Consider the following 23,934-nt stretch of genomic DNA (forward strand, 5'->3'; position numbering starts at 1 on the left):
TCATGGAAGACTGAAATGAGGTTGCAGGGGAAGGAGTAGAAGAAAGAATTACGGGAGAATATGGGTTTGGTCCAAGGAATGAGAGAAGAGAAAGATTGAGTTCTGCAAAAAATTTGAGCTAGTGCAGCGAATACTTTGTTCAAGAATCAGAAAAGGAGAATATGTACTTGGAAAAGGATACAGACTCACATCACAATTTAACAGTGATAAGTGTAAGCTGAATTTTAGAGACTACTCATGAAGAACTAGTACACAAAGACTTGGGTTACGGAAGTACTAATGAATGAAGAGATACGCTTGAAGTTCTCTGAAGCAATGGATAGTGTGATAAAGAATAGCTCAGTAGACAGTTCAGTTGAAGAGGAATGGGCTTCTTTAAAAAAAAAAAAAAACAATAACAAATAACAGAAGCTGGAATGGAAAACACAGGTACAAAGAAGGAAACTGCGAAGAAACCAAAGCTATCAGAAGAAATACTTCAATTGATCAATGATGGAAGTACAAAAATGTTCAGGGAAATTCAGGAATACAGAAACACAAATCCTTTAAGAATGAAATAAACAGAAAACGCAATGAAGCTAAGACGAAGTGGTTCCATGGAAAATGTGACGAAATCGGAAAAGGAATGATTGTCGGAAGGACTGACACAGCATACAGAAAAGTCAAAACACCTTCTGTGAAATTAAAAGCAAGGGAGATAATATTAAGAGTGCAGTAGGAATTCCACAGTTAAATGCAGAGGAGAGGGCGGATAGGTAGAAAAAGTACACTTGAGGCCTCCATGAGGGGGAACACTTGTCTGATGGCACGCAAGAAGAACAAACAGGAAACGACATAGAAGAGATAGGTGATCTAGTATTAGATTCAGAATTTAAAAGAGATTGTGAAGAACTAAGATCAAATAAGGCAGAAGGGATGTATAACATTCCATCAGAATTTATAAAATCATTGGGGGAAGTGGCAACTAAACGGCTATTCACTTTGGTCTACAGAATGTATGAGTCTGGCGATATACCTTGTGACCTTCGGAAAAATGTCATCCGCACAATTACGGTGACTGGAAGAGCTGACAAGTACGAGAATTATCGCACAATCAGCTGAACACCTCATGCATCCAAGTTGCTGACAAGAATAATACACAGAAGACTAGAAAAGAATTCTCTTGACCAGCAATGTACTTTTTGCCAGTGCTAGTCTCCTTTTGATGTCCTCATTGCTTCGTCCATTATTGGTTATTTCGCTGTCTAGGTATCAGAATTAACTAAAATCATCTACTTCATGACCATCAATCTTAATGTTAAGTTTCTCGCTGCTCCATTTGTGCTACTTATCATTACATTCGTCTTTCTTCGATTTACTCTCAATCAACATTCTGTACTCATTAGACTGTTCATTTTATTCAGCAGATCATGTAATTCTTCTTTATTTTCACTGAGCGCATCTTATCACTGATATACTTTCGCAATGAATTTTAATTTCACTCCTAAACCTTTCTTTTGTTTGCATCATTGCTTCTTCGATGTATAGATTGGACAGTAGGGGAAAAAGACTACATCCGTGTCTTACACTCTTTTCAATCCGAGCACTTCTTTGTCTTCCACTCTTATTATTCCGTCGTTGTTCTTGTGCATGTTGTGTATTACCAGTCTTTCCCTATAGGTGATCCCTGTTTCCATCAGAATTTCGAATATTTTGCACCATTTGAGAGTGTAGAACGCTTTTTATATGTCGACTGATCTTAGGAACGTTTCTTGATTTTCTTTCAGTCTTGCCTGCATTATCAGCATCAACGTCAGAATTACCTCTCTGATGCCATTACCTTTCCTAAAGCCGAACTGATCGTCATCCTATCTAGGCAGCAAAATAACCCATGACGGACGGAGTGACGAGGACACCAAAAGCAAATTAGCACTGGCAAAAACAGCATTCCTGTCCAAGATAAGTCAACTAGTATCAAATATAGGCCTTAATTTGAGGACTAAATGTCTGTAAATGTAAGTTTCGAGAACAGAAACAGAATTGTATGTTAGTGAAAAATGGATTGTGGGAAAATCGGAACAGAAGAGAATCGGAGCATCTGAGATGTGGTTCTACGGACGAATTTTGAAAATTAGGTGGACTGATGAGGTGAGGAATGTGGAGGTTCTGCCCAGAATCGGAGAGGTAAGGAATATGTGGGAAACACTGATCATAATAGGGGACAGGATGGTAGGACATCTGCTAAAACATCAGGAAATAACATCCGTGGTACTAGAGGAAACTGTAGAGAGTAAAAACTGTAGAAAAAAGTTAGAGACTGAACACATCCAGCAAATAATGGAGGACATAAGTTTCAAGTGTTACTTTGGGATGAAGAGGTAGGCACATGAGAATATTTCGAGGCGGGTCGTGTCAAACCCATTAGAAGACTGATGACTCAAACAAAACGAGAAAAACTGCGATGCAGCCTCAACAGCCCTTCAACTTTAACATGACTGCACTTGTACGTATGTCGTATCGGGACAAACCATTCCTTTCCAGACCAGTGTTCACTGAGATTCTTTGCTTGTTTCATTGTCCTCTTCTCGCCCCTTTCATTTGTTCGTATAATGGTGTATAAGGTGTATGTTTTGTGGAATTTATTGTACAGCTTGCCTCAAAGAAGGGATCTGTTGATGGGACGCACATCCTGAGGTTTCAAGAAGTTCTCGATTTCGTCATTGACATACATGCCGAAGGAGATTTAGTCTTGGGTACAGGATGCCGCTTCGAATGGATACAGGAACGCACTTATGCAGAGACGAACATGCTTGCACCGGGTAGACTGCCGTCTTTGTGTGTGTGTGTGTGTGTGTGTGTGTGTGTGTGTGTGTGCTAGTTGTGTATTTGTGTTTGTGGGCGTGAGCTTGTGCGTGTGCTCTTGGCCTAGCATAGTGCTGGAACGCCAGGAGTAATTTCAACCTACGTTGGATCCAAGAGACAGTTACCACGGACATAAGATAACCCTATCATTCCTGTATGTGGCGGTGGAGGTAGAAATGTGGTGCTATGCTATTTGTGCACTGTTGCAGTTTCTGATGCGGAGATAAGGGACCAACCAAGTATTTTGTTAGTGTACTAGCTAGACCAAAAAAATGGCTCTGAGCACTATGGGACTTAAAATCTCTGGTCATCAGTCCCCTAGAACTTAGAACTACTTAAACCTAACTAACCTAAGGACATCACACACATCCATGCCCGAGGCAGGATTCGAACCTGCGACCGTAGCGGTCACGCGGTACCAGACTGAAGCGCCTAGAACCGCACGGCCGCACCGGCCGGCTACCAGCTAGACCAACTGTCGTCAATTCGAGCGGGTTGGATGCGTGTCTAGCTCACCTTCCCTGTGACGCAAGATAGCATTCTCCAGTTAAGTTACTATTCTACAGTAAAGAATACAAAACTACGTTTGTTGTTATCATTAGTAGGCAATGGGGATTAAAGATTATCGGAAACCTTGAGTTGTCGATTGCTACAGGTGGTTCCTATGAAGATAGGAATGTGAAAACTCTTCTAGTAGGCGAAGTTGTATTCCATCATGATGCTCTCTGTCTCTCTCTCTTCTCTCCCCCCACCTCTCTCTCTCTCTCTCTCTCTCTCTCTCTCTCTCTCTTTCTCTTTATCCCTCACTCTATCTGTTCCTCTCTCTCTTTACATCAATTATATTTACACGGTGATCAGAAACATTCAGAATCATCTGAAAAGCTCGAAGGGTGTTACAAGCAGTGTGTGTGTGTGTGGTGGGGGGGGGGGGGGGGGGAGGGTGAGGGGGGAGGGGTTTGTTGTGCCCAAAAATAATTGCTAAGAAAAATTACGATACTTTGCATTGCTTCCTGCTTCCGACTTACTTAGCATTGAAGTTAGCAAATCCGGTCGTTGCGTCTGAAAATTCAAGCACTTGCACACTCTAATGTGGGGTTATTCACAGACATCTACTGATCCGTGGGTTACTACTTGTTGAAAAGCTAATTAACAGTTAAACTGTGCCATTTCTTTGGACGTGATAAATTTGGGTTAGGTGAGGAAAAAATACGTTTGTTCCGTGTGAGGAAACCAAATGAAAAAACATGTCTGGTGACACCAGCCCTGACAGGCTGCTAGGATTTACGTGCACCACGACGTGATTGGCTAACATCAATGCTAAAACGTTCGGAAACGGTGCGACGTATCGAATTTTTTCTTAATAATTGCTTCTTAGTGCAGCTTCCCTTGCAACAGCCTTAAAAGGTTTCCAGACTGTTTCTGACCACCCCGTGGAAATGAGGAATGCGGCGAAGAGTAAGTGAACTCCTTCGACTTGCTGTGGGAATTAGAGGGACTCTGAGATTGTTCTTCTGTAACACTTGCTTCTTAGAGGGGGGATTTTGTACTGACTAAGACTGCACGATATTTCTGGGAAACGTCACATATAAGTAATGTCAGGTGAATAGAGCAAAAAATGTCTCAGTGGGGTGATATCGTGAAGGGAATGTGACAACGCAAAGAAACTCCCAAAAGCATGGATTATCAGACTCACAATTTTATTAAAATTGGAAATGCAGACACGCCTTTAGATATCTGTACGACTGAATTTCTATGGAAGTCCACAGTTAATTGTCTTAAAATTAAAATGATACTTTCCTTCGATGCACCTCTCGAATGGAGGCATTACAAACATTTTTCCTCATTTTATTTCCAGCTGCTACTTCTCCTTTTAACCTCGCTATCTCCAGCAAAAGCTCTCCCGTGATGAAAATTCCGTAATTTCGTTTGCAGACAATGAATGAAACATGAGCGTTAACAGCATTGTTGCGAAGACACGATTGTGCTTACCCCTATCTTGCTGCAGGTGGCGCACGTTACAATTCGAGATAATTTGAAAGCCCAATTTCATTAAAACTCTGATTAAAAACTCAGAGCATCCAATTTCCCTACCTCACGCAGAACACCGGACACAAAGACTTATAATATAATTATGAGTCCATTCCCACGACATGCCCTGTACGTGGAAGAAAAAAATAAATATCTGAGAAACACTATTACTTCGCAGCGTCTGAATAACTGTCTTAGTTACACTTTCTTCAAGAAAGTAGTGTACTACGTGGTAACTTGATGCTTTTTTTTTACCGAGTTGTAGCAACGGCATTACATTCATAAATGCTCGGGAAATGTCAAGTGATACGGGAAGGAAATGGCTAACTGAAGGTGAAAGAAGTACTTTACATATACTAGTTATCCTTCCTGAATGTTAAAAATTTGGAAATTTGTGGTAAGGACTATGGGACCAAATTGCTGACGTCATCAGTCCCTAGGCTTACACACTACTTAAACTAACTTACGCTAATGACAACACACACACCCATGCCCGAGGGAGGACGCGAACCTCCGACAAGGGGAGGAGCGCGAACCGTGACAAGACGACCCAGACCGCACGGCTACCCTGCGAGGCCTGAATGTTATATGAAAAGCGTCGTCTTTGTTAAATGATTTTCGAGACACTCCTGCGCCAATCATAAAATGTGAGACAAATGTTTCTGCGGGCCATAACGAAAAGGACTCACTGAGGGTAAAAAAATAAGGGCAGCACGAATGGTCACAGGTTTGTTTGATCCAAGGGACACTCTCACAGAGAATCTGCGCAGCCTGAATCAGCAGACATATGAATACAGTCGTCGATTATTATCGTATGAAACAGTAAATAAAAAAAAATCAAGAACGAGCATGAAGTCAGTCTAGGAATATACTACTATCTCTTACATAACTCCCCACTCCCCCATTTGGGGCGTGTGTCTGCCCAGTCACTACAACGAATTAATATGAAACAAATGTGTTTAATTAGAGCGTCACTGGTTTTCTGTAAAATATTCCCCAACAATTTTAGGAACACTCAGAATACAGGATGAGTCACCTAACATTACCGGTGGATATATTTCGTAAGCTACATCAAATACTGACGAATCGATTCCACAGACCGAACGTGAGGAGAGGGGCTAGTGTAATTGGTTAATACAAACCATTAAAAAATGCACGGAAGTATGTTTTGTAACACACACCTACGTTTTTTTTTTAAATGGAACCCCGTTAGTTTTGTTAGCACATCTGAACATATAAACAAATACGTAATCATTGCCGTTTGTTGCATTGTAAAATGTTAATTACATCCAGAGATATTGTAACCTAAAGTTGACGCTTGAGTACCACTCCTCCGCTGTTCGATCGTGTGTATCGGAGAGCACCGAATTACGTAGGGATCCAAAGGGAACGGTGATGGACCTTAGGTACAGGAGAGACTGGAACAGCACATTACGTCCACATGCTAACACCTTTTTATTGGTCTTTTACACTGACGCACATATACATTACCATGAGGGGTGAGGTACACGTACACACGTGGTTTCCGTTTTCAATTACGGAGTGGAATAGAGTGTGTCCCGACATGTCAGGCCAATAGATGTTCAATGTGGTGGCCATCATTTGCTGCACACAATTGTAATTTTTGGCGTAATGAATGTCGTACACGCCGCAGCACATCTGGTGTAATGTCGCCGCAGGCTGCCACAATACGTTGTTTCATATCCTCTGGGGTTGTAGCCACATCGCGGTACACACTCTCCTTTAACGTACCCCACAGAAAGAAGTCCAGAGGTGTAAGATCAGGAGAACGGGCTGGCCAATTTATGCGTCCTCCACGTCCTATGAAACGCCCGTCGAACATCCTGTCAAGAGTCAGCCTAGTGTTAATTGCGGAATGTGCAGGTGTACCATCATGCTCATACCACATACGTCGACGTGTTTTCAATGGGACATTTTCGAGCAACGTTGGCAGATCATTCTGTAGAAACGCGATGTATTTTGCAGCTGTTTGGGCCCCTGCAATGAAGTGAGGACCAATGATTCCGCACCATACATTTACAGTCCACGGTCGCTGCCGCTCTACCTGTCTGAGCCAGCGAGGATTGTCCACGGACCAGTAATGCATGTTCCGTAGATTCACTGCCCCGTGGTTTGTGAAACCCGCTTCATCGGTAAACGTGTAGAACTGCAACGCATTCTCTGTTAATGCCCGTTGACAGAATTGCACTCGATGATTAAAGTCATCACCATGTAATTGCTGATGTAGCGACACATGAAACGGGTGAAAGCGGTGACGATGCAGTATGCGCATTACACTACTTTGACTCAGTCCACCGGCTCTCGCAATGTCCCGTGTACTCACGTGTGGGTTCATGGCAACAGCAGCTAACACATCAACTGCACCCGCTTCTCCTGTGACGGGCCTGTTACGAACCCGTTTGCGTGCTACGACCATACCTGTTGCATACAGTTGGCGGTAGATGTTTTGCAATGTGCGGCACGTTGGATGCTCTCTGTCCGGGTACCGTTCTGCATACACCCTGCAGGCTTCAGCTGCAGTTCGTCGACACTCGCCGTAGATGACTATCATCTCCGCCTTTTCAGAGTTCGAATACACCATGGTCACAGTTCCTACAACACTACACTATCACAGACGTCTGGTAACACGGTGTACTACAGTTGGTCTGCGTGCGGAGACGAATGCAGAATAACAATAGCAGCAAGCACTGCGACAGCTAGACCAAAACACAACAGTGTACTACAGCCACACTCGTAAACACGGTCGTCATCGTAAACATGTCCCTGCAGATGCTGCTCGCCGACCCTGGCCCGTGTTTGTTACAACACGCAACTGAACGTCGGAGGTTTCAAGCGTCAACTTTAGGTTACAATATCTCCGGATGTAATTAACATTTTACAATGCAACAAACGGCACTGATTACGTATTTGTTTATTTGTTCAGATATGCTAACAAAACTAACGTGGTTCCATTTAAAAAAACATACTTCCGTGCATTTTTGTATGGTTTGTATTAAACAATTACACTAGTCCCTCTCCTCACGTTCGGTCTGTGGAATCGGTTCGTCAGTATTTGATGTGGTTTACGAAATATATCCAGCGGTAACGCTAGGTGACTCACCCTGTATATAGTTCAGCAAAGGGAACTACGAAAGTAATTTGAAGCATGATCAGAAATTAACTACGGAAGCAGAATTTTCAAACTCATTCAGCGTTCGACGCGCAAGTCGCCGAAGTGGCGTCAAATCAAAAGACTTGCAACAGGCGACCGGTCTACCCGACGGGAGGCCCTAGCCACACGACATTTCATTTCAGCGTGGATAGTAATGATAATATAAATAAAAACCCAGCATATGTTACACATATTAAACAATTTAGGTGGATTGCTTTTGCCCAGCACATTATTGCAAGCATAGGAGAAGACAAATTACGTAACTAATATTGCTTATTTTCATTCAGTAGTGCAGTGTGAAACTGCATTCTACCATAATTTACGTTGGAGAAACAAAAATTTCATTTCACAAGTGCTAGCACATCATCGGTCATGTTACAAACAACAGTTTAAGAAGTTGGTATTTTGTCTACGTCTCTCGAGTAGTTTGAAACGGCGCAATAGTAGTGGACCAATAGCCATAAGAGAACAAAGGGGTTGCTTTCCTCCTTATCTCCAAGATCAAAATCCAATACCCTTATCTCCAAGGGTCATTGTCCAAGGTCAAGAGTCAGTATCCTTCCCATTCCACTTTCCTTTCCCTCCAACCTTGAGGCAAGGTGTGCAAATGTTCAAATGGCTCTGAGCACTATGCGACTTAACTTCTGAGGTTATCAGTCGCCTACACTTAGAACTACTTAAACCTAACTAACCTAAGGACATCACACACAACCATGCCTGAGGCAGGATTCGAACCTGCGACCGTAGCGGTCGCTCGGTTCCAGACTGTAGCGCCTAGAATCGCACGGCCATTCCGGCTGGCAGGCAAGGTGTAATGATCTGTAATGTTACTGCTATAATTTATTTCCATTACCCAACTGCAATGACTTAGCATTCCCTAAATTACGGACCCTTTTATCCCTTCTAGCCTGTGACTTGGCTGAGCCTCCTTAATTCCTATCATTTTCGTTAATAATCTGTAGTGTTACTACTATAATTCACCGTCCAGTTAGTGAAACATTTAATTCGTTACGCACTAACGAGGATTTATTACTGTCACTTTTATCACTATTACCTGTAATCTTTCTAAACTTTACTGCCCAATTGCAATGATTTACGCCCATAAATGTTAATATAATGCCCAATTAGTGTACCTGAAAATTGCTGCCAACGTTTTTGGACCAGCTGTCTTCCATCATAATGGTTGTAAATTAAAAAATAGTAGTTGGAGGTTTCCTATTGCTTAATATCCACTCATTCCATACTAGGCAGAAATCAAATCTGCATGTGGAATGCACTTCCCTGACTCTTGTGCAGAAAGGAGTGCAGTATTCTGCTGCATCCATTTTCAATGAGCTACCACAAGAACTCAAAAATCTTAGCAGTAGCCCAACGCTTTTAAGTCTAAACTGAAGAGTTTCATCATGGCTCACCCCTCCTATTCTGTCGAAGAGCTCCTGGAAGTGCTGAAAAATTAACCAAACTCCAGTGTTAAATTGTTGATTTTCTTTATTTAAACTTACGAATTGTCGCCTAAATACGTTTCTTGTATTTCATTTTATCTGTTTCTACTATCGTGTTATAATTTCATGTATTAACTCGTTCCATGACCATGGAGACTTCTCCTTAATGTGGGCCCACGGAAGAATAAATAAATAAATAATTCATTCAAAAAAGGCCGACATGTATTATTACCTAAAAACAGTTGTCCTCCAGCGGAAAATTAAATAAAAACCGGGAGAATAAAACTGGCGTTATCCTATTGGTCAGTAAAGTGTGTGTTGTCTGTATGACTGCCAAATTTTTTGTACACTTATGCCACATAGTTATCAAACTGTGTAGGACAGGATTCATTTAGCACAGTCTAGGGACGTGGCAATTACATTGTGAAGATGCAAAAACGAATTCACTGGGAACTCTTGATTTTCCCCCACCCCCTCTGCCCACTGTGGAAGTGTCGTTTACATTAATATGAAGAGGAACTGCTAAATTATTTGGCTTTGAGGATTCATATTCCCTATCTGCACTCATGTCTTATCTACACATATCCCAAAATACTGTTGGAAGTTGAAGCACCAGCATCAACATAGGTCATCTACCACAACCTTCAGGCAGAATAAGAAAAAAGTGACATGTATCAACCCATTACTCTGCGAGCTAACATCCCAAAGGCGTTCGAGCACACACACAGTTCCCCTTCATCGAAATGTCTTGGCTCAAATTTGTCTAGGGGTTGAACTGCATGTGTCACATTACATTCCCTAAATTAGACACTTATGACCCTTTGGTTAAATTGTCTGGCTGATGGCAGATTTGTGGATTTCAAAGTTAATATAACATATAATAACAGTAATAACAATATTGGGAACTGAATTATCGACCCATAAATGATGTAGACCACAACGTTGTTTGTTGGTTAGCATTATGTTTATTCAGAAAGCTAATTAATAGCGACAGTGGTCATATTTAGAGTTACTATTACACTCGAGCGCATATCCATTTGATGAAGTTGGATCGTTAACAATTTCATCGCGAAATACGAGGTATCTATGTGAAAAGTTAGAGTTCACACCAGGCACGTGGCTGCTCACTGGTGAGAGACAAAGTCCCGCAATACCACACAATGCGAAATTTTTTAAGTCGTTTCACTTCCTAGCTGCCTAAAGACCGACTGTCCTCTTTCTCATCTCAGTCCGACCTGTACCCTTTGGTGTCTCCAGCCGAACTGTCCGCTTTCGCGTCTGTACCAGCACTGTACCCTTCTCCATTCATTGGCTTCATTGCCTGCACTACTACTGAATTAAATAGTTTTCATAAATGTTTGTGGCTGATCTTAGGTTCCCCATATTTAACACTGCTACGTCTCCTTGGCATAAACGGCTTCTACTGGGTTTCCCTGTGGCGTAGGTTCTCGTCTGTCTCACTCGCACACTACAGTGCTTAGACCTCAATAGACAATAGACGCCTGAGTTTCCCCATCTCGTGGTGAATCAGCACCTTTCGTGGCACACTGTACTGGACGGCAGGGTTCATTTCACAATTCCTGTAGGATGACTCTTTCGGCCATATATTGAGATGAGAACGCAATGCTCGTTAACTCACAACTCTCACTGGAGAAAGACGGACACCGGGAAGTCAGTTACCGCCACACAAATCCCTGTGTGAAAACTACGTTACAGATCACACACAGGATACCGCTAAATTATGCTGCATAGATCAGCGACCACCCCCATACAGAACAGGGGAACAGAACTGACATGTAAGCGGAAGAAATTAAAAAATGGCGGCGAAATTTTAACCAAAACAGTTTGCTTGTTCCAAGATAAAAAGCCGGGAAATCTAGATTGAGGAATGTTTAAAGTACGTATATACCAGAATCGTGTTAAAAGTCAGAGTTGCAGTCAACCATTCCCTTGCCAATGAAAAATCACAGTATTTAGGTACTAGTATCACGTTTTAAAACCGGCAGACCATATACCAGATTGTATGGAGACATTGCGACCTAATCGCACAGCCCCACAGACTGGAGTGCTACAGATGTTACTTCGGAAGGAAGGAAGGAAGGAAGGAAGGAAGAAAGGATATCGGAATGTTATTTATAAATAATGAACAAGCAGATGGAATTATATAGGACAACTAGGCAGCTATTTCTACCTTCTCAGATCTCCCACTACAACACATCTTTATCACGGATTTACATGAACTGAGAATGAGACAGCGCAGGCTTTCCCATAAAAGACAAACACAGCTACTTCTCCTATTAAGACAATTCCTGCTCTTCGACAGCTATTAAATGTGCTGAAAGGAGTGATTACACCTCTCTTTTCGCTTTTAATGCTATGAATTTTATGTAATATTTCCACTGTATGTCGCTCCGGATTATTTCTTCTAGGTATTTAGATTGCTAGCGTTTCCAGTGATTTACCACCAATGAAACATGCACAGTTCGTTACATGCTATCCGATAATGCACACAATAAGGAACGATGAATTTCGAAAGATGAATTCGATTCCAAATTATCTTGTTTGTACATATATCAGTGGTTTAAATGATTATTGCTTGTTTTATTTTTTCGTATCGAATCAAACGAATATTGTGATGGCATATATACCCCGTCTTGGCCAATGGCCATGCTGCAGTGGTAACACCGGTTCCCATCACATCACCGAAGCTAAGTGCTGTCGGGCTTGGCTACCCCTTGGATGGGTGATCATCTTGTGTCTGCACATGCTGTTCGCAATCGGAGTGAACTCAGCAGATTAAGAGGTTCTTGACGGAGAAGTAGTGGATCTAGTGGAGAAATCCGAAGTGGATCTAGTCGCGAAATCCGACAACGGTCGGGAGAGTGGTGTGCTAACCAGATTGCCCTCCATGATTGCATCCAGTGACGTCCGTCAGCTGAGGATGACACGACGGTCTGTCGGTTCCGTACGGCCTCTGGAAGCCTGTTCCGTCGGGTGTCTTATGTCTGTTCCTATGGTTCTAACGGGCACAGCGCAAACAGGTTTCAAACATTCAGCAATTCAATTATACCACGTTGTTCTAGCACTGGCTTTCCACTGTTCGAGTTTCACACTGCTGCGACGTTCGGAGCTATCAGGTGTTTATAATCACACGTATGAGTGTTATGTCAAGCAAGCCACATGCGTTTTGGAAAACGAAATAGTACTTTTCAAACACTACATCTCCTACCACTCGAGCAGTTTAGCAAAAACAAAATAAAAAGAGAGAAAAGTAAGCATAAAACCAGCATACCACCTCACGAGGTGTGGCATTTTATCGCACTGCAATCATTTAACCTCTATGCCTGCTCCACTGCGTGGAAAGTAGTTTATAAGCATTGACTGGACATCTGGAATGATCCAGTCTTTTTCCGATAGCAGTTTCTATTCGTCCTTCGTGACATTTGTTTCCGCCATATGTTCCTGTCCACATGGGCCAATTTGGTTCCCTAACCCTTTTGTCACATGGTATTCTTGGATACATGAAGATTCGAGGACTTTTTCAGTTAAACAGATGTGTTTCACTGTAGGTAACATGACGCAACAGTCATACCTTTTAGGGTATGGACTTCGGAGCCCATGTTTACTGGACAGTTTTTTCTTGTGTTGGCCGTTACTACCAACTCTCAGAGTATGGAAAGCTGATAACTTGCATTAGAAGGGATTTGTTTCTTAGCATGGCCAATGGAGGAAGAAGATGTGCTCATAGCTCATAAGGTATGCGTTTTAGAACTCATGTTTATTGAGACCTTTTTGCTTCTAGTATCATGTAATTTCAACTTCATGTGTTTACTCCATCAAGCGGAGATACTGAGTCACAGATAGGCACAACAAGAAGACTGACAAACAAGAAAGCTTTCGGCCAAAAAGGCCTTCATCAGAATTAAACCCCGCACCCACACACACTCACGCAAACGCAACTAACACACAAATACCACAGTCTTTGGCGGCCGAGGCTGAGGACATTGTATACTGAATATAAAGTACACGATGATGATGCCAGTTTAGGTAATGTGTAAGTGCATATATATCATAATTTCAGTACCAGCTGAGTTTTGCCACCCTATGAAGCGATTTTGTATGTGTATATATGTATGTTAGTGTGTGTGTGTGTGTGTGTGTGAGAGAGAGAGAGAGAGAGAGAGAGAGAGAGAGAGTTAGTGAAATTTTCTTGTATGTAGGTATAAACATGAGATGGTTGGTCTTTTTCCCATGAGGGGGGGGGGGGGGGGAGGAACGACAGGGATGGCCTGGACAGTGATTATCGGACAGATCTGGGAGGAAATGCTAGTGGTAAGTGGAGCCTGCAGTTATATTTGTAATTTTAATCTTATATTAAATGGTCAATCATTTTAAAAGTGTATAGTTTGCCAAGCTGATCTGATCATTTATGAGTTGTTTCTTTTCTGTTAAGGGGTTTTTGGAGGTGGTAGTTTTCTTGTAAGGTGAGGAGATGTTTTTGTTGTTTATCCTTATGATTTCCATGTCTGTGTCTCTGGTTGTAATTTTATGTTGGTGTTGGTGTAAGTGTTCTGCAAAAGTGGAATGACTTCTCCTGTACTTCCATACGCCTACATATTATTTGTATCTGGTGTCAAATGTCCTCCTGGTTTGACCTATGTATCTTCCATCACATGTATTGCATTTCAGTTGATTTATCCCAGATTTCTGACAAAGATCGCTTTTTCCTATTGTTTTTGGGAAGTATTTCTCAATTGAGAAGTTGATGTAGTGTGCTATTCTTATGCCTTGTTTTTTGAAAATATTGGATATTCTGTGTGTGTATTTGTGGCTGTATGTCACTGTGTACCATATTTTACTTTATGTTTGTTTCACACTTTATGTTGTTTCTATTCTTGTACTTTGTGTATTTGTTTGTATGTGATTTTGCAGTTCTGTTGGAGACAGTTGGGTGTTTGTTCTTTTCTGTTTATTTTCTTGTTCAGCTTTGTTACTAAGTTCTCATTATATTCATTGTTTGTGGCTATTTGTATTATAGTATTCATTACTATTTTGCATTTGTCTGTATCTAATGGCACTGTGTTTAATCTGTGGAGCATGTATCTAAGTGCTGCCTGCTTTTGAGAACTGTGTTACTACGAACTGTGACCTTTCTGAAAGTAAATCTTGAACGCAGTCTCACAGCTCAGGCGATATTCCATAGACATGCAGTTCGGTTAGAAAACAATTGTGAGCAGCGGTTTCGAAAGCCGTCTGGAAACCTAAAAATATGAAGTCTAATTGACATCCCCTGTCGTTAGCCCTCATTACTTCATGAGTATAAAGAGCTACTGATGTTCCGCGAGAACGATACTTACTGAATCCGCGCTATGTGTCAATAAATCGTTTCCTTCGTGGTACTTCATAATGTTTGAATACACTGTATGTTCCAAAACCCTACTGCAGATCGACGTTAGTGATATGGGCCTATAATTCAGCGGATTACTCCTACTTCCCTTTTTGGGTATTGGTGTGACTTGAGCTATTTTCCAGTCTTTAGGTACGGATCTTCCTTTGAGCGAACGGTTGTATATTACTGCTAAATATTGAGTTATTGTATCAGCATACTATGGGAGGAACCTGCCTGGTATACAATCTGGACCGGGGCCTTGCTTTTATTAAGTGCTTCAAGCTGCTTTGCTACACCGAGGATATCTACTTCTATGTTTATCCTCTTGGAAGTTGTTCATGATTAGAATTCAGGAACATTGACTTCGTCTTCTTGATGAAGGACTTTTGGAAAACATGTTTAGTAACTCTGCTTTAGTGGCGCTGTCATCAGTGACTTCGCCGTTGTTATCGCTCAGTGAAGATATTAATTGCGTCTTTCCACTGGTGTACTTTATGTATGACCAGAATCTCTTTGGGTTTCCTGCCAGATTTCGAACTTCTGCTACTATGTTTCTAACTTCTGCAGAACTTTGCCAGTCTTGCGGATTTTGCGTTCATTAAAATTTGGCATGTGTTTTTCGCTGCGTCTGCAACAGCGATCTGACCCTTTTTGTGTACCATGGGCGATCAGTACCATCACTTATTAATTTATGTGGTATATATCTCTCAATTGCTGTCGATATTATGTTTTTTAAATCTTTCCACAACTTTTCTACCCTTACAAGATCCGATCGGAAGGAGTGAAGACTCTCTCTTAAAAAGGCGTTAAGAGCATTTTTATCAGCTTTTTTAAATATATATACTTCGCGTTTCTTTTTGATTGTTGTCTGTGTTACGGTATTCAGCCTAGCAGCAACCGTCTTGCGGTCGCTAACCCCTTATTCGTCACGATACTTATTATTTGTCCAGGATTATTTGTTGCTAAGAGGTCAGGTGTGCTTTCGCAACCATTTACACTTCGAGTGGGCTCATGAACTAACTGTACAAAATAATTTTGAGCACGTATCGTCATCTTTGTACTCCTCATATTCACTGTCCGCACAGTCTGTCGTACGTCACACACACATGACACTGACTCAACTTGCAGAAACGCAAATATTTCATGTGTCACTTCTTTCTCATTCTGTGAAATTTATTGGGTTTCATTCTGACGAAATGTCAACTTCGGTCACTGTTGTTGTAGGTATAATGCATTGTTGGCTTTGTTTATCTTTGTCACTGCTCTACTTTGTATCAAGACTACAAGCACTGTAGATCTGTTGCGAGCTACTCGTCGAAATAGCATTGAAGAGTTCCTTGTTAGAATTATTTCCATGTGATGATTGAACGTGTATAATATCGTAACCCGTGTATATCCAGTTAGTTGTATTCATGTTCAGGAGCCACTTTGATGTGCCTCAAGGCATAGATCAGGGCGTACAATTGTTCATTGATTTGTGTATCTGGCCAGCTAAGTAAGTTTCTATGTCTCATTATAATATGGTGATTGCTTGTTTTACTTTATCCATTATGACTAACTTATTAGTTGTGCTGTTAGTTGGCCAAATGTTTCTATTCTGCTTGTGTTTTTGTGTAAGCTTTCAGCCGTTCCCATTTTAATATTAAAAATTTTTTAAAGTTTTATTTTTTGATTGACTACAAACTCTTGTGAGCAACTACCACGTAATTATTTTATTAATTTTTTTCGAAAATTCGTCCTTATCATCTCTAATTCTGTTATCAGGGTTTCACGAATGTTGCTAGTCAAAGGCGTCTATTCTTTAATTTTAATGAACAGCATTTCATCGGTAAGACTTTGAATTCAGATTGTCCTCTATCGATGTAACTATTTTGTGTTTGGATTTCGCCATGGTTATGACAACTTTAAATGATCTATCGGATGGTGACTGTATTACAAAATTATGCAAATGCATAATCTGAGGAACAATAGGTAGCATGTGCATCAAAGTACAGCTACATCGACATCTTCAAGACATTCTCTCAGAGTGGCGCTGTGGCAGCATCCTACAGTGCATCACCAGCGGACTCATCATCCACATTTTCTCGTTGAGAGCCCCGGGAGGAAACAAACCTGTCCCTGTCGTTTATACTCACCAAAATTGTCTTCTATATGTAGTTCCTTGGGCATTGCCTACTCTGATAGTTGGAAAGCTTCATCTTGATCTTGCCATAACTCCTGCTGATGTTTCTCCATCCACAGCGGTCGTTAGAAATTTCTAATTCTTAATTCCTTATGACCTTTTTTGAATGCTACTAACTTCACTTTCTTGCTCGAGACCTCAGGTATTTTAATGTATATCTACCTTAACTGTGAATGTTTTATTCGCTAGACTAATCAGCTGCCACTTCTCTTCATTGCAGAATATGCCATACGTAGTTTTTGACCTTACGTCCACTCACTGTTTGCATACGGTACATTAATCTACTTAAACTAAGTATGTTCAGGTGCGCTACCAATCCACAGTAGCATGTCTGTATTATAATTTCCTCAATTTTACATAAATACACAATATATGGGCAAAAAACTGTCAAGAAAATGTATTATCCATTTGGAAATTTTTATATAATTTAGTTGAAGATCATCAGGGATGTTTGGAAATAATCCATGCATACTTCATGTTGTACTTCATGCATCCCAATCACGTTGCCATTAGGCAAGTATCCATTCATTTAACTGTTTATAGAGGTACTGACCAACTTTTGTTCTCTGTGCGCTACCAATCACTAGCTTCAAGATACCGTACTTTTATGTCTACTGGATAATTCCTTAACAATATCTGGGAAGCTATAATAGACGTTGTACTAAAAGTGCCGTCACCCTGAGTAATAGCCTAGTAAATTCGATGCAATTAGATTACGACATATTCTCCTTCGTAATGTCGATTGCAATACACTTGCGACGGAGCTCATCAGTGCTGTCAAAAAGGAATCGTGATATACGAGTATTTCAGACGCAAGTGGATAACGGACATTCGTATGTAAACAGTGTCACAGTTATCCGCAGAACTTTTGTAATTCTCTGACTTATATCCCTAATATGAGTAATGAAAGTCTGTTTTTCGTCACGGATGACACCCAAATATTTGCGTGTTTTAGTTCTTCGAATGGATGCACGGTCCAGTTTTAAGGTAGGTTTATCACTATCTTGCCTTTAAAGTGGTATATACTGTTTGGAGCTACTGTAAGTTTTTGTTGCGAACAAAATGTTTTAAATGACTTAAGTGCGTCTCCATCTTTTCTCTTGAGTCATGGAATACAATCACCAAAATGTCATCGGAATATGCTACGGTACCGCCAGTGAACGGCCTCTCTTGGAGTAACTTTAACAGTGTTTAGATTACGATAATCCAGAAAACGGGACACACACCTAGCCCTTTGGGTATCCTTCCGTAATTCTCCCTGTAACTATGTGTTTGTTTCCCACTGCACTAATCTGCCTTGACAGTAGTCCATAAAGCTGCAGTGGATGGATATAGGAAAATTCACTTCCCCAGCCATGCGAATTTATTTGGAATATTTTGTGACAGATAACGTCCTCTAGAAAACATCATTCAGTTTCTGCGGCATCGTCACTTGATACAGACTTATTTAGCATCCGTGCAGGGAACTTCCACCACTGACAGATACACTGCTGGCCACCGTAAATGCAACACCCTGAAGGAAGCATCCGAATCAAGTGAAAATTACACCATGGGTTTGCAGCGATGAGATATGCGACTGATTAGAATTTCAGCGCAGATGCACATCATGCGCGCCTGTGGCGCCACCTCATAGCGCCATTTAACGCTGGGCGATTTCGACGAGTGTACGTTCGGCACGTGTGTTTACCTTGTGGTTGTTTCACAAGACGATCAGTTATGCCTCGTAGACAACAGCGAACATCGTTTGATCAGGTATCCGAGTTCGACAGAGGAAGGATAGTGGCTTACCGAGATTGTGGATTATCATACAGAGAAATCGCTAGTCATGTTGGACGAAACCAAACAACAGTAATGTGGATATGTGACCGTTGGATGCAGGAGGGTACGACGGACCGACGTGGTCGATCGCATTCACCTCGGTGCACCACTGCACGTGCTGATAGGCAAATTGCGCTCATGGCAGTGACGGATCGCTCAGTGACATCCCGAACCATAGCACAGCACATTGCGTCTGTAACGCATCATCCAGTGTCTGTGCGTACCACTCGACGCCGTTTACAGCAGAGTGGCTGTCCGCAAGACGTCCATTGCTTCGTCTACCATTGACGCAGATCCACAGACGTCTCCGTCGCCAATGGTGTGATGACAGACGGATGTGGACGGCAGAATGGAATGACGTTGTCTTTACTGACGAGGCACGCTTCTGTCTGCAGCACCACGATGGTCGGATTCTAGTGTGGAGACACCGTGGAGAGAGGATGCTGGACAGCTGCATTATGCACCGCCACACTGGTCTTGCACCGGGTATTGGATATTGCTCTCGCACGCCTGTAGTACGGATTGCCGGTACTTTAAATAGCCGGCGCTACATATCCGAGGTGCTGGAGCCAGTTGTCCTTCCTTACCTTCAGGGCTCGGCCACAGCCATATTTCAACAGGATAATGCGCGACCACACGTGTCACGTGTCACGCAAGGTTCTTCGTCAATAACCAGATTGAATTGCTTCCCTGGCCGGCTCGCTCTCCCGATCTTTCGCCGATAGAAAACATGTGGTCCATGGTTGCTCAACGAGTGACCCAGATTACATCCCCAGCTGCCACACCAGATGATCTTTGGCAACGTGTGGAAGCTGCTTGGGCTGCTGTACCCCAGGAACACATCCAACGTCTCTTTGACTCAATGCCGAGACGTGTGGCAGCGGTGATCTCCAACAATGGCGGCTACTCTGGCTACTGATTCTGGCAGGAACCACATGTCACAGACGTCTGTAAACGCAATCATTTGACACTTGGTCAACATGTTATCTACAAAATAAATTTTGTTGTGCTACCTCTTGTCTTTCTTGGTGTTGCATTTACGGTGGCCAGCAGTGTACATTTGAATTGCACTGTACGAAATACTGCATCGAGTTTTTGTCGGATTCATTCCAGTGTGCATTTCACTGGAAAGCGAATCTCACCATGGAACAAACCACTATACGCACTATACGGCAACCCTCCACTGCTATGACGTTTCCATCACTGCATTTCGTACAACGAATTGTACAGCTGAGTCTTGGCGCTTCATGAAAAGCAACACACTGGTACGAAATGAAACGTACCTTCCGTCTGATAGGCGCTTTTGGGCAACACAGCTAACACAGCTATGTTCGTGAAACAGAAAGCTATAAAGCTACAGATTCGGCACAATATTTTTCAGTTTATTATTGTTCATTTCAATGCTGATTTCAGTTTAAATTTGATGTCACAAAGTTGTATTCCATAAAGTCTTCATTTTCTTCCTAAAAAGTGAAATGTATAAATTTTAACTACTATTAATTTCCTCAGTGACTTATTGTCAACGCTAACGCTTCATGACGACGTACCAGACAGGCATTTTCCTTACTGAGCATCAGACCTACAAATTTCTTTCCAAACTGCGTAATGGATGATGTCAGAGAATTCCAAGTACTGCACAGATGTGATAGTTGCGACAGTACAATTCATAATCCAAGCAGAAATCAAGAGCTTTATACTCGTAAGTAGGTTCTTGAGCGTGTGGCTATAGGTCACACATGTACACATGAAAGTGGAAAAGTAATTAAAAACAAACCCTTTAGAATTTTCCGAAACAACTCCCTACAGCGAGTTTGAGTATTAGGCCGAGGCCATCCTCACTTGCTATATATAACGATTTTTGTTTATTTATGTGCTGTGGCATTTTGCAGCATTACGCTCGATTTCACTCTCAGTGATATTACGGCCTCGTAGGTATAGGACGCCATAACAACCTATTTTTTTGTTTGTAAATAATTTGTACTTTTCGAAATACTACATTCTGTAAACTACGGAAACAGAGAACTTAATAACATTTAAGAAAATCCAACGTCGTGTTTAATAATGCGAATAAGTCCTACTCTTCTGTGTTTCTGACGCCATAACAACCTATTTTTTTGTTTGTAAATAATTTGTACTTTTCGAAATACTACATTCTGTAAACTACGGAAACAGAAAACTTAATAACGTTTAAGAAAATCCAACGTCGTGTTTAATAATGCGAATAAGTCCTACTCTTCTGTGTTTCTTTCAGATCATATATATTGCAGTATGTTCGAATGTTCGAAAATATGCCAGTGAAAGTGAATGGGCAGTGTACAATGACTGCTTTACGTTTGTCTACTTTTTCCTGAAGGTGTCAACACCTGTAATTCTTGTAGAGTACCTGTCACTTGTTTGGCTCCTTAATTCATTAGTCTGATAGCTACAGTGTTAATTTATTTCTATTTATGCAGACAAGGTGAACAAATCATAAATTTATGCTCATATCATATGTATAAAGTAACAGTATCTCAAGTTCTTGCATTTGTACTTGACTGTATGGCCCGAAACCGTCCCAAATAAACGAATAAAGAAACTAAGTTCGTTAACGTATGACAAATGGCTGCTGCGCATCGATCGCTACATTTTGCTTATCACTAACTGGCTTTCAGGGCTTCAGACAATTGCTTTCTTTATCAGATGGCCTCGTATCAATGTTGCAACTGAAGAGTGGCAGTTACATTCGCTTCTTTTTGATAATTTGTAACCTTGTGTCAGATTACACTGCAGATTGCTAATTTTGATATAGATGGTCATAAGACAATGACTGCGCTGGAATAGTAACAAAGCTTCGTCCTCTACACTACAAGATGTAAGCACTTCCGCGTTCCGATGTCACTCTTTAGTTCATCTTTTTTTGGGGTTTCCCAACCTTCCTCGTCATCACTGGATGGTACTACATTACTTGTTATGTAGTTTTTCGTCATAGATTCGCTACAAATGTTTATTTCAGTTACCTCTACATTTCTGTACTTTATCATTTACGGCAGATAAATGATTTACCTTCACTCCCCAGCTAGTCTTTCAAGTTCACAGCCTTCCCCTTCGCAAAAACTCCGCTTCAGCTGCCTGTACATTTTATATTCTCGTGAGAGCGGACTTACGTTTCACATCCATCTACTGCTTTAGGCACAAGCATCAACTTGCAAAATTTTAGCAATGTGTCATTTCTGGTCTTAGTCTTTGATTTCCTATGTGTTTAACGACATTTGTATATTTTTACCTTTTTTGTCGTAGTTTTATAGTCTTGTAACATATTTTTATGCATCCCTTCGATAGCCATGGCTTTTGTTTCTTGCATTGCGATTCTTACATAATGGATTCAGTTTCAAAATTGCTCTTTCGAACTTGGTTTCACTTTTGTTAACGAATGATCATTATGGAATAATCAAATATTTATAAGCCTGCTTTGACTCCTCTTAGCCCTGTCCAACGACAGTAATTTATTTTATGTGATTATCGACATTACAAATGACAAACATTATCGGACAAAGTCTTAACATTTGCTTCAAAACTCACATACTTTTCAGTGACTGTTCCCGGTGTGAGTTGAGTATCATTTTAGTGATAGTGTTTCTAAAAACTTCTCTGACAGGCTAACAGCTATGGAAAGAATTTTTTGCTACAAACTAGAATTTCTTCAGCTAATTCTGCAGCTCGTGGTCTCGTGGTAGCGTTCTCGTTTCCCGAGCACGGAATCATTCATTCCCATTACGGTCGAAGGAGGGCAACGGCAAACCACCTCCGCTAGGACCTTGCCTAGTAAGGCGGGGCGGGTCTCCCACATCGTTCCTCTGCGCTCTGTGAGGAAGCATAGGACGTCATTTCCATAGCAGCTAAAATTCTACCCTGGTCGATTGGAAAGAAATATATGGTTCTACGGATCATGGAGACAATTACAGAGGACCTATTGAAAGAGATGTAAAACACGCTGTTGCATAAGCATATATATTAAGCACCATTGTGACCTTATCGTATGGTGCTGGATAATTTAAAACGATGTAAAGTGTTAATTGTCGTCCGCACAGAATCTTGGACAACACAGTGTAAACAAATGCTTCATATGGACTTGACGTCTAGATCGCTACAGAGGTGGATTTGTTCACAGTACATAGCAGACGTAACATATTCCAGCTAACTATCGCATGTTTTAAGAAATGAAGTCGAATGTAAATGCAGTAACCTTATAGAGAGGTGTTACATCAAAAATGTAATTTTTTTCTGTACGACATAAATGACAATTTCGTCTATGGTATTTATTTCTCTATTATCCCTGAAACACATATTGGATATTTTACATCATAAAAAAGTAACTTACCGTTTTCAGATGCTTAAGAAAAGGACGACTGTGACCGCTTTCTAAAGCGAAGTGCGTGTGATCGCGCGTGTGAGATGTCAGAGGTTGAAAGTACCTGTAACAGTAAAAACATACTTTCACCACCCTGCCAAAAGTTATTTTGTAGACTGCATTCTGAGTTCAAGTTTTTTTCTGTAGTTTTGCTAGTGCTTTCTCAGAATAGCTTGGATTTCGTAACAGTGTACAAAAGAGAACATACAGACAGAAATGCAGTTTGGTCGTATTAAAGACGTTGTTGCGTTAGCTATACTTGGGCTCCATTAATAAGTTTGATTCTTAGTAGACCAGTACTAAAATACGAATTGTTGATTTCATCGGTGTAGCGTGACGAATTTTATGGCAGCAGCTGATTCCAGGTCGCTGGTTCCGAACGGAACTGTCAGATATGACAGCAATGTGCAGCTCAAATACTGACAAAATATGTCTCCTTAGCTATGAGATAATTTCATAGTTGACTGTCGATTACTTAAGCAAAATAGATGACGACTAATTTCGATAGATTCTTGAGCCCTAAAATAAATTGATATTACGCAAAATCTGCATGTTATACAAAGGACATGTTTATAATAACAGCACGACATTACTGATTGCTTGATGATTCAGTAGATGCCATAAAGTCTTTCTGTAATTGTATTTTACGATTGATGAAGAAGTCTATATTTCGGA

General features: G+C 41.2%; 1 protein-coding gene across 1 annotated transcript in view; it reads right to left on the minus strand.

Annotated features, from left to right (window-relative positions):
* Nucleotides 1–23,325, minus strand: part of LOC124805709 (leucine-rich repeat-containing protein 24-like) — a 677,046-nt gene extending 653,721 nt beyond the window's left edge. Inside the window, exon 1 of the mRNA XM_047266278.1 lies at nucleotides 23,230–23,325. The gene's annotated coding sequence lies outside the window, so the exon portion shown is untranslated. The remainder of the gene's footprint in view (nucleotides 1–23,229) is intronic.
* Between the last annotated feature and the right edge of the window lie 609 nt (nucleotides 23,326–23,934).

Source organism: Schistocerca piceifrons, chromosome 7 (assembly GCF_021461385.2).
Source record: "Schistocerca piceifrons isolate TAMUIC-IGC-003096 chromosome 7, iqSchPice1.1, whole genome shotgun sequence".
Lineage (NCBI taxonomy): Eukaryota > Metazoa > Arthropoda > Insecta > Orthoptera > Acrididae > Schistocerca > Schistocerca piceifrons.